Source organism: Nicotiana tomentosiformis, chromosome 10, assembly GCF_000390325.3.
Source record: "Nicotiana tomentosiformis chromosome 10, ASM39032v3, whole genome shotgun sequence".
Taxonomy (NCBI): domain Eukaryota; kingdom Viridiplantae; phylum Streptophyta; class Magnoliopsida; order Solanales; family Solanaceae; genus Nicotiana; species Nicotiana tomentosiformis.
The window spans coordinates 33,431,307-33,443,511 of NC_090821.1; positions in this window are offsets into that span (position 1 = coordinate 33,431,307).

The following is a 12,205-nucleotide window of genomic DNA, read 5'->3' on the forward strand; positions in this document are numbered from 1 at the left end:
CCCCCAAATGTTAGAAAAACTAACTCATATCCACAATCTTCTTTGGGAAACCTATCTATGTGCATTATGGTAGAGAAATTAATCATATACCACACATCAAAAGTTATTAGATAGTAAAAATATTTGGTTTCTGATCCTAAACCAATTATGAGGGGAGGACTTATCATATTTTGTTGGTCTGATGCATACAAGTGTTGTTGTATGCAATTTAGAAAATCTTAGACCAACACATGAGGCTTTGTTCTCATAAGCAATAGTTTAGCCATTAATAGGAGGTATTCAATGCTAAACTAGCTTTGGATATAAACCAGCATCATCGAGATGAACTATCTTGATTTCATAATCTGAAAATTATGCTCTTAATTGAGAAAGGCAATTTCAAATGTCAAACTGCAGGATGACAATAAAGACACATGTAACCATCTCATATATGCATTTCTAAGTGGTTCACATGATAGGTGAATGGGCCCATATTTACCTTGTATATATTTCAGAATTCATGGGTTTTAGTCCCAACTTTAGCAGGTATAATCAATTTATTATGAGAACAAGCAACACAAGAGAATTCTTGAAGAATCTTCTAGTTCTTCAGTATATGCTTATCTGAATTCTCAAATAGCTCATTTAAAAATGGCATATGAAAACTTCAAGTTTATCATGGCATGTGCTATCTCTTAGTAAGCTTCTGGTTTACTATGGTATAAATTTTTACATTAGTAAACTTCTGATTTACTGTGACTACTTTTGCATTAGTAAACTTCTGATTTACTGTGATACATGATGTAGTACAAATTGAAGAATAAGGCGGGTAACTTCTCACATACATATTATTTTACCCCCTATGATTGTGGAAACATGAAGATTTTCAATCTTCTAGTCATTTGTAGTCTCAATATGAGGGTCATTTGTATTAGTAAACTTCAGGTTTACTACAACATATGCTTTGATCATAATCATATAATATGAATGACATATTTGTATATAAGCTCTTCGAGAGCCTTCGTTTATTATCCACAATCTAATATTTATCAAACACTACTGGTGCCATGTGTCTTCTAGACAAATAATTAGCTCTTCAGGAGTTGTTGATATATTTTATACTATCAAATATTGCTCGGACACTTCTGGTATCATGAGAGAAAATCATAATCAAATAAACTATATAAAATAATTATTTAAGCATAAGAAAACACCTCTTCATAATATTTTCCTACATCAGGAAGAAATTTCAATTGTGTTACTTCTCCAGGAGCAAATTTAAAATACGAAATATTGAGTATATATTCTCTCAATCATATTAACTCTTCTGGAGGTCAATTGTAATATATTTACATCAAGAGCACGTTCATATTTACGGCTTTGTTAATATTATCACATTCACTTCAGGGAATGGATTAATATTTATCAAAAATTCTCATCCTTCAGAAAATCGAATATAATTATCTGAACACGCATTAATCACATCAATTGTGATGCTTCAACCTCTTTTAAAATATTTACTACTTCAGGAGAAAATCGAGGCGTGTATTTAATATAGAGAATATTTCTCTAGCTTATCTTTAATTGTAACCATAGAAAGTGGTCATAGGCATATATCACTTCTAGTGGTTAACAAAATTTAGTTACAATGAGGTATACGAAATATAACCACTTCTGGTGGTTGTATATTTTTTGCAAACTCTGCTGGAGTTTAAGTGGATCTAACAATGTTATCCACTTTGTAATCCTTTATTAAGATAATTAGGATGAAAACAAATACCAAAATAGGTACTGTATACATAACATATAACCAAGCAAGTGATGATAATGATATTAAAATATAAGCAAAATGCTCAAATTAAATTACGAAAATTTGGCCACTCCAGATGTAAGTGATATCTATATCACTACTGTCAAGAAGAAAACCTCACCACCTCAAGGATATAATCTGCCTTATGATGCTCGTAATGAACAATATCTAACCACGGACATAAGAGTGTCGCCTTACATCGGAGATGAACACTGAAATAGAAATTAAATTCGAAGTAAGTGCTCAAAATGGCAGAGTCTCGTGCTGATAACGTGTTATAAAATAAAAATTGTAAAGTAAATAAATCGAAGACAAGTATAGAGGGAGATTGATATTTTTATTCAACTTCAAACTGATGTACATAATGAACTGAAAACTCGTGTTATAAAATAAAAACTGTAAAGTAAATAAATCGAAGACAAGTATAGAGGGAGATTGATATTTTTATTCAATTTCAAACTGATATACATAATGAATTGAAAATTCCTCTATTTCTTTAACTGCTTGTAAGTTGTCTGCATGAGCTGCTTGCAACTTCTCTATTTAATAAGAAGCTACTGCAAATCATTTCATTGAGCTGCTTGTAACCTGCCTGGATGTAGATAAACTTCAATAGAGTACCAAACGGATAATCTTCTTCAGGAAGATTATCTATAGCGGAGTAATAGATGGATATCCATAATATAATTATTTTCATAACAGTCTTTATGTAACGATACAAGTTCTCTTGTTATGACCTTTTAAATGATGACATAGTTAAGCAATATTACATAGTTCTGAGACAAATCTGATGTATTTTCCTTTTTATATCTCAATATTTTAAGGATCAATTATTATCCTTATTATTGGAATTTTTAACCCATTTGATTGAAAGTTGAAATACTATTATTGAGCAATCAGAATTCTTCGAGCACCATTTTTTACATATTCTTACAAAGACTCTAGGAGATGAGTTGAGGTTCTACGAGATACCCATTGTATGGGCAAAAAATTATCCTAGTTATGTTCGGATCACGTCAACACTAAGAGAACCTTCAAAGGCTGTCACGCGTCATCAATATGATTTCAACAAAAGACGAAGACTAGGTTGAAGTGATCTGACAAAGGACGAACGCGAGGTCGCGAAGTCAACAGAGATCGAGGCCGAGGATGAGTGCTCTCCTTAACGGAGTAGTAACGACTAGTTTTAGGGATAAGACTTTACAAAGAATATTCCTGGAATCTGTACTATTAGGGTTTTGTGGTCCATGTTCCCTTATAAATAGAAAGATATGTAGTTATAGAGGGGGATTGGACACTCATTGTAAAAGAACAATACTTTGACATTCTTTGAAGATTCTTGCTTTATATACAAAATACATCTTTTCTTGAGATCTGACTTTAACTTTTCTCCCACGATCCAAGAAGAATACTAATATTCAAAGGTTCCTCAATCACTTATCATTGTCAGGAGGAATATCAGCGAATTCAACCCTTTTTCGGTTATCTCACTCGCATTTATTTACTTATATTCCATTTATTACTATTGAATGATGACTTCTTTGTTCTTGGGTCATTAAATACTGTCATTGTTACTTATTTATTGTTATCCGACGGAACTTGTGCTATTTTGTCACAAAATTAGTTAAACGGTCTTTTGGATATTAATATTGGCTAAGATTAATTCTATTATATTAGAAAATCTAATTGTTAAACCTAGATCTAAATTTTAGGTCAAACAATTTGGCAGCAAACTCCGAGAACTAGGTAAATTTAGTCAATTCTTAATAACTAATGCAGATTTGTTTGCCTTTAGCCATGCAGATATGCCGGGCATCCCCAAAGAGATCGCCATACACAAACTGAATGTCGACCTCTTCTATCCCCCGGTAAGGCAGGTCCGACGAAAGTTCAACCCCACCATCAATGATGCCGTCCACGAGAAAGTAGAGAAGCTATTAGCGAACGACTCCATCAGGGAATCAAAATACCCCAAACAGATTGCCAACGTGGTGATGGTCAAAAAGAAAAATGGAAAATGGAGGATGTGTGTGGACTTCACAGACCTAAACAAAGCATGCCCGAAAGATTTATTCCCGCTGCCGCATATCAACCAACTCATTGACGCAACGGCGGGGCACGAGCTGTTAAATTTTCTGGATGCATATTCAGGTTACAACCAGATACTCATGAAGGAAGAAGACCAAGAAAAAATCACTTTCATCACCCATAAGGGAACATATTGTTATAGGGTCGTGTCGTTTGGGTTGAAGAACGTATGGGCTACCCATCAAAGGTTGGTCACAAAAATGTTCAAAGACCAACTCGGCAAAACCATCGTGTATATCGATGACATGTTGGTCAAATCCATGAAGGCAGAGGATCATATCGATCACTCGAAGGAAGTTTTCGATATACTAAGACAATACGGGATGAAACTAAACTCTGAGAAATGCGCATTTGGCATGGCCTCGGGAAAATTCTTGGGCTTCTTAGTATCGCAGCGAGGAATTGAGGTCAACCTAGATCAAATCAAGGCTATCGACGGGATACATGAGCAATTGACTACTAAGAAGCAAGTCCAAAGATTGACTGCTCGAATTGCCGCCTTATCTAAATTTATCTCGCGATCGTCTGATAGATGTCACAGGTTTTTTGGCGTACTCTAAAAGGATAACGACCTCGAGTGGACACCCTAGTGCATACAAGCACTGCAAGAAGTGAAGGCGTATTTATCATCACCACCTTTACTCTCGAAGACCGAGCCCGGGGAACACCTCCTCGTCTACCTCACCGTCTCCAAAGTAGCAGGAAGTGCAGTCCTGGTTCGAGAAAATAAAGGTACGCAATCTCCTATTTATTATATCAGTAAAACACTTGCCGACATCGAGACGAGGTACCTATACCTTGAGAAATTAGCCCTGGCCTTGGTTGTAGCTTCACGAAAGCTAAGACCCTATTTCTAGTACCACCCTATCTCGATCGTCACTAATTTCCCTTTAAGAAGAATTTTACATAAACTCGAGTGTTTGGAAAGGCTGGACAAATGGGCCATCGAGATAAGTGAGGACGGCATCACATATCAGCCTCGAACAATAATAAAGTCACAAATGCTCGCCGACTTTGTCGTAGACTTTAGTGCAAAAGTAATGCCCAAGGTTGAGCAATAAGCGCTCAAGCCTCTCTTCAAACACAAGACCTATGGGTCCTATACACCGACGATGCATCCAATGCTTCACGATCTATACTGGGACTCGTACTCGAGGTCCCTACTGGCGAAGTAATTCGCCAGTCCACAAGATGCCCAGATATGACTAACAACGAGGCTGAGCATGAGGCTGTAATTGCAGGGTTGAGGCTAGCACTCAAATATGGAGCGAAGCGGTTGAAACTCCATTGTGATTCTCGGCTCGTAGTCAACCAAGTTACTGGGACTTTCCAAATCAAAGAATAAAGGTTACAAAAATATCAAGCCGAGATCTGTAAATTGCTGCCCAATTTCGACGAATGCCAGCTCAACCAAATCCCAAGCAGATGGCCTCGCCAAATTAGTCGCTGCCACCAAAAGCATAAAGGCCGGAGAAAGAAGCGTAGTCCATCTCCTCAACTCATCACTAGACCAAATCGAGGTAAAATTTGTAAATTTAACTTGGGACTAGCGCAATTGTATTGTTACGTATTTGCAAGATGGCATCCTCCCAAACGACAAAAAGGAAGCTAAAAAACTAAGAATGCAAGCGGCTAGAAACAACCTCCGTCATAACGATTAGAATATAACGTATGGGGGTCCTTTGGCAAAGTGCTTAGGCCCAAACCAAACCCAACGCGTTCTCGAGGAAGTCCACGAAGGCCATTGCGGTGCTTATTCCGGTGATCGAGCACTCATCAGGTGTCGCATATGGGTCGGGTACTATTGGCCCACTATGAGGAAAGACGCCTTGGAATTCGTGAAGAATTACGAGCAATGTCAGAAGTACGCCCCAATAATCTACCAAGCAGGTGAACACCTTCATTAGGTCACCTCTCCATCGTCATTTATTAAGTGGGGAATGGACATCGTGGGTCCACTCCCGCCGAGACAAGGTAATGTACGATTTCTTTTAGTTTTAACTAACTATTTCTCTAAATGGGTGGAAGCAGGGGAATTTTTCCAAATTTGCGAGTAAGAGGTAATCACTTTCATATGGAAAAACGTTATCTGCCAAGTCAGCCTACCTAAGTTCACAGGAAGAAGAACCACCGAGTTCTTCGAAAAATGGCATATCAAAAGAATACTTTCAACTCCTTATCACCCAGCTGGCAATGGACAAGCGGAATCCTCCAATAAGACAATACTAAACATCATGTAAAAGAAACTTGAAGAGGTGAAAGGACTGTGTCCAGAAATACTCCTAGAAATATTATGGGCGCACATGACTACCCCAAAGACGAGCACAAGAGAGACACCTTACTCCCTTTTCTACGAAACAGAAGCGGTCATACCAGTCGAAGTCGGAGAACCCAGCCTGAGGTACTCCCATGAAAGCGGCACCAACAATAGTGAGAATAGGAGGCAAGATCTCAACGAGGTCGAAGAGCAATGAGACATGGCGTACATAAGGATGGTCTCTTAAAAACAGCAAGCAGAACACTATTACAACAAAAATGCAAAGGTTCGATTACTCAAGGTCGATAATTATGTACTCAAAGCCAAAAGCCAAGCAAATAGGGATCCACGAGAAGGCAAATTAGGAACAAACTGGGACAAACCGTACAAAATTATAGTCAAAGCAGACAAAGGCTCGTTCCAATTGGAAACCATGGAAAGGAAGCTCCTACCAAACAATTGGAATATCAGCCATCTTAAGTACTTCAACTTCTAAGAAACAAGAAGTACCCCGTAAGTCGTACTCTTTTTTCCCTTACTTGAGTTTTGTCTCAATAGGGTTTTCTCAAGGAGGCTTTTAACGAGGCGACAAGCAGGACACTTCAAGTTGAAGTATACGAGAACATACCGATTTATTATTGCCCGACTCCTCAAAATTCTCCAAGTCGAACAATGAAGGGACTAGATATACTGGGACTGGAATGCCAGCTAACACCCAAAACTTACTTTCTCCAAAAATTGCCCAAGGGCAAAATAATGTAATCAGAGCAACGCCGTCAAAGTAATAGAAATTCATGTTTATCTAAACTACTCTAATGAATGGTTAGGTTCGACAAAGTTCGAACAACACCTATCGTCTCTCGGCCACGATATAATGAAAGGGTAAGTTTGACCAAGCTCGAACAACACCTATCGACCCTTGGCCATGATTTAATGAAAGTTTAAGTTCGACCAAGTTCGAACAACACCTATCGGCTCTCGGCCACAATTTAATGAAAGGTAAAGTTCGGCCAAGTTCAAACAACACATATCGGCCCTCGACCACGACCTAACTTAAAGGTACGTTTGACTAGCTCGAACAACACCTATCGGCCCTCGGCCACAACCTAACTTAAATGTACGTTCAACTAGCTCGAACAACACCTATCAGCCCTCGGTCACATCTCAACTAAGAGACATACTCGACGTGTAAAAATGAAGGGCTGATATGGCCCACAACTATTCGACTCAAAGGCTACGACTACATAGAGGATGACAACAATAGAAAGGATAAAGAAGCAAAACATACAAGTACAGAGACGAAACGCAGAAATGAAAAGGTACATGTAAAACAAAAATTAACTTTGATATTCATATTTAGGTGAAGAGTTTTTTATAAAAGCGCTCGAAGACGCTAACAAAAAATATAATAAAAGATTAAAACAATAACTAATGGCCATCACCATCCCAACCTCTGGCATCATCTCTATCCTCGCCAGGAGGGTAAGCGGAATCATACCAAGCACCACCCACAAGCCGGTCTATGCCCTTCTTCCTTATCCTCCTCAAAACCAGGTTGAGGCGTGGAAGGATCATAATCACAAATGAACCGAGCCTCGCGAGCTTTGACTTGAGCTTCCTCGAGAGACGTCTCAGAAATAGAGCCCACCATATGAAAGTCACAGAGCATATCCAGCCGAGCTTCAACGTTGATCTACTCCTCGTACAGCTCCCGAGGAATGTTAGGATACTCGGAAGTATTTGATGAAGTGGGCTGCACAAGTTGTTGAGCCTTCTCGGCCTCAAGAGCAGCAACTTGATCATGCAGCGCAGAGTTTTCCTTGTCCAGCTCCCCGATCCTTTCCTTAAACCGGTCCTCCTTAGCCCTAGCTGTTGATAGATCATTTTCCCGCTCAGAGCGGAGAGTCCTGTTCGCCAGCTCAAGAATGTCAATCTTTCTCTGAGTGTCCATTCGGGAAGATTCCGTATGCTCGAGCATCTATTGTTTCTTAGCGACCTCCCCCCTGAGACTATCTATTTCAAGCTGGCATCCATCCAATTGGCTTCATAGTTGAACTAGTTGAGTCTGAAGGTCGCTGCAATGGGCCTCTACACCCTTACTTAGCTCTAGCTCTTCTTCTGTTCTCTTCACCGCCTCCTCGAGAACGCTGAATCTTCCCACAACCGCCAACAACTCCTCGTATTGCTTCTTCAGCTCGTCTCTGCCACTCTCACGAAACTGCCTCCGAAGGTCCCGGTACTATCCATGGTACTCTTCATACTTACCCTTCAACTTCACGTAAATTTCTTTACGTCTTCTCTCCCTCCGAGCACTCTCAATTTCCAGATTGAACGTCTGCAAATCAAAGAAAAAGCAAAAGTTAGAACTTAAAAATAAGTTAAAGCAGAAGGAAAAGAACGGACAACAGCCATACTTACCCTGAGAGCGAGACCGACAATGTTCTTCAACAAGGTACCGTCAGTTATCTCCTTGAGGGTCACACCCTCGATGTCAGAGCAGAGAGGACCGAGGGTAGGGACCACCTCTTTGATATTTCTCAACAAGTCACGATCCATTGGGATCGTGATGGTCCTCGATCCCCCCTCCATCCTCACATCAATCTAGGTGAACCCCTCGTCGATCATCCTAAGGTCGTCAAGGTCTATGTAGGAACCTGAATCATCGCCCACATCGATGACGTCTTTTCCCTTACCCTTGTCAGCCGATTCCGGCCTAGAAGACGAATCCTCTTCTTTCTCTATTGGCACTGAGCCGTCACCGAGTGTCCTCTCCACGATCATCTCCCCCTCAGGACATACCAGCATGCCCACGTTTACCTCGTCTAGTTGCGAGGCCTCGGAGATCGCCCCAACATCGTCTCTGATGTGTATTGTCGCCGTCTCTCGGAGAGTGAAGTCATCCTCCACTGAATCGACCACCACAGGAACTCCCCCCTCCCGACATCCATAGCCTTCCTCTTCCGAGGCCTTGGTTCCCTATCACAGGGGGAGTCTTCATCATCCTCATCAACAAGCGAGAACAACTGAGGAGCGGATGCAACAACTGGGATGGAGGCAGATACAGAAGCCTCAACAGGTAGGATGTGGGCGGATGCCGAAGGCACAGTTGCCGTAACAGGGGCAGAGGCAGAAGGCGTGGCATCCCTTCTCATTCTAAATGTGGGCACAAGCGCCCTACTCCTTAGGGAAGACCCCCTAACTGGACCTGAATAAGAGGAAGCGTAGGGGTTTATAATGAAGCGAGCCAACATTAAAAAAAAGATATAAGCAAAAATCACGGCTAGAAAATAAAAATTACCTGTGGAAGGGAGGGCTGGTCTGAACTTCTGAAAGAAGCTCGGCTAGTCACGAATCCTCGCGGTGTGGGAAAGAACATGAACGACCTAGTCAGCGATACATATCGCCAAAGGAGGAGGACGATTATTGGCTTCACGGAAAGAAAAATTATTCAACCAATTTACAATTGGTGAAGTGCTTCAAAATTTAAAAATAAAAGAAATTCGGGCACTTACGGGTATGGTTCCAGGCCTCAGGGAAGTCGTCGACATTAGCCATAATGGCCTCAGTCTTGATATAGAAGTAGTAGAGCCAGAACTGGCGACTACCCTTGTCGTCCATCCTCACCACCAAGCATTTGTCTCCATGGTAATGATGATTCAACATAGTCCCTCTGTAGAAGCCAGGTGCGAATAGATGCACCAAGTGCCACAACGTCACCTCGACCCCTGCTAGCTCAGCAAACTTGAACAATATCTTGATGACCTTATAAACATAATGGGTGAGCTGAGCAGGGAAGATGCCATAATGGCGGAAAAACTCCTCCATTAGTGGGAGAAGGGGGAACGAATAGCCAATAGTAAATGGGTATCCATAGAGAGCACAATACCCGAGACAGTGAACATGCACCTCGTCCTCATTAGCAGGGATCAGTTCAACATGGTTGGGGAGGCCAAACTTGGCTTTGAACTCAGCCAACTGCTTAGGAGCCATTGATGATAAAAAAATTCTGGGCGCCGTGTTCGGCGACCGTTAAAGGTCAGACCTAGCCTCAGGGTTGCGAGGGATGATATCCTCCACTGAAGGAAGAGATTTATCTTCAGCAACGACCACAACGTCCTCCATATGAGCAGGGAGCACAACTGCCAAAGGGACGACATGACTCTCTTCATCAGCATCAGAAGAAGGGTTAGACATGGTTATGGAAAAAATAGGAGTATGGAAGAAAATTAAAGCTCGGAAGATGAAAGAAGATTCAAGAGAGAAAACGAGATTATGAGAGCAAAAGGGAGTATGAAAGGAAGTAAAGTTTGAATAATGAAGAAACAATCCCTATTTATAAAGATTGAGGTACTAAATTCGAAACAGTTTGTCATAATTGGCACAAAGCCCGACACAATTCATCAAAATTGGCACCAGAATCGAAACGGAAGAACCAATCAAAGATCACGTGCGAATCGATACAATGCATAGGGAATCAATATCATCATGACGTCATGCCGTCACTCCTTCTCTTGGACTAGATGGTTTCTACAAATCACCCGAAAAATTTAAGGAATTTGAAATATACGGACCACAAAGAGCCACGTCGCTCACTCGTCACAACGATCACGACCAATGTTATCTGTTCAGCGAGCTCGACCATAAAGACAGCCATGAACGATATTATCTGCTCATTGAACTCTCCCACGAAGACGACCTCAATGAACGGAGGGACTAACTGTATGGGCCAAAAATTATCCTAGTTATGTATGGACCACGTCAACACTAAGAGAACCTTCAAAGGCTGCCACACATCATTAATATGATTTCAACAAAAGACGAAGACGAGGCTGATGTGATTTGACAAAGGAAGAAGGCGAAGTCAAGGAGTCAACAGAGATTGAGGCCGAAGACGAGTACTCTCCTTAACGGAGCAGTAACGACTAGTTTTAGAGATAAGACTTTAAAGAGAATATTCCAATGAATATTCTTGGAATTTGTACTATTAGGATTTTGTAGCCCATGTTCCTTTATAAATAGAAAGATATATAGTTATAGAGGGGGATTGGACACATTGTAATAGAACAACACTTTGACATTCTCTGAAAATTCTTGCTTTATATACAAAATACATCTTTTCTTGAGATATGACTTTAACTTTTCTCCCACGATCCAAGAAGAATACTAATATTCAAAGGTTCCTTAATCACTTATCATTGTCAGGAGGAGTATCAACGACTTCAACCCTTTTTCGGTTATCTCACTCGCATTTATTTACTTAAATGCCATTATATTCCATTTATTACTATTGAATGATGACTTCTTTGTTCTTGGGTCATTAAATACTGTCATTGTTACTTATTTATTGTTATCCGACGGAACTTGTGCTATTTTGTCACAAAATCAGTTAAACGGCCTTTTGGATATTAATATTGGCTAAGATTAGCTCTATTCTATTAGAAAATCTAAATTTTTAAACCTAGATCTAAATTTTAGGTCAAACACCCATTACTCGGAGAACCCTCCTAATAGTATTGATGTGCTCCATTTATGGATATAAAAAAATTAAGCAAGTCAAATTGATTATTGATTTTGGGATAAGGATTCGTAGGCCCCATTTATTTTCAGTAAGATTAGCATATTTGAATCTAAAGACGAATATTAAGATGTTCCATCTCGATATAAATACCGAATAATGAAAATTATTCTCAACATCTAAATATATATAATTTTATCATTAATTTTAAAGGCTAATAGATGTAAAATTCATAAAAATTAAAAATAAATATTGTATTCATAAGTACTAGAGAAAATATTAGTAATTTACATAATGTTTCATAAATTATCTTTTTGATTGAACACACTCTAAAAGCTTGTGGCGGTAGGCAGTCTAGTTCTCGACAATGATGGTTGTAGGGTGATACTTAGTAGTAATCTTGGTTGCTGGAGAAAGTTGACGATGGTGATTGTGTAGTAGTGGCTGGTGGTGGCCAGAAATGAATATGAATGTTAGTAATACATGACAATGAATATGGCCGATGGTGGTTGTAACGACCCGACCGGTCGTTTTGAGAATTAACGTCCCGTTCGGC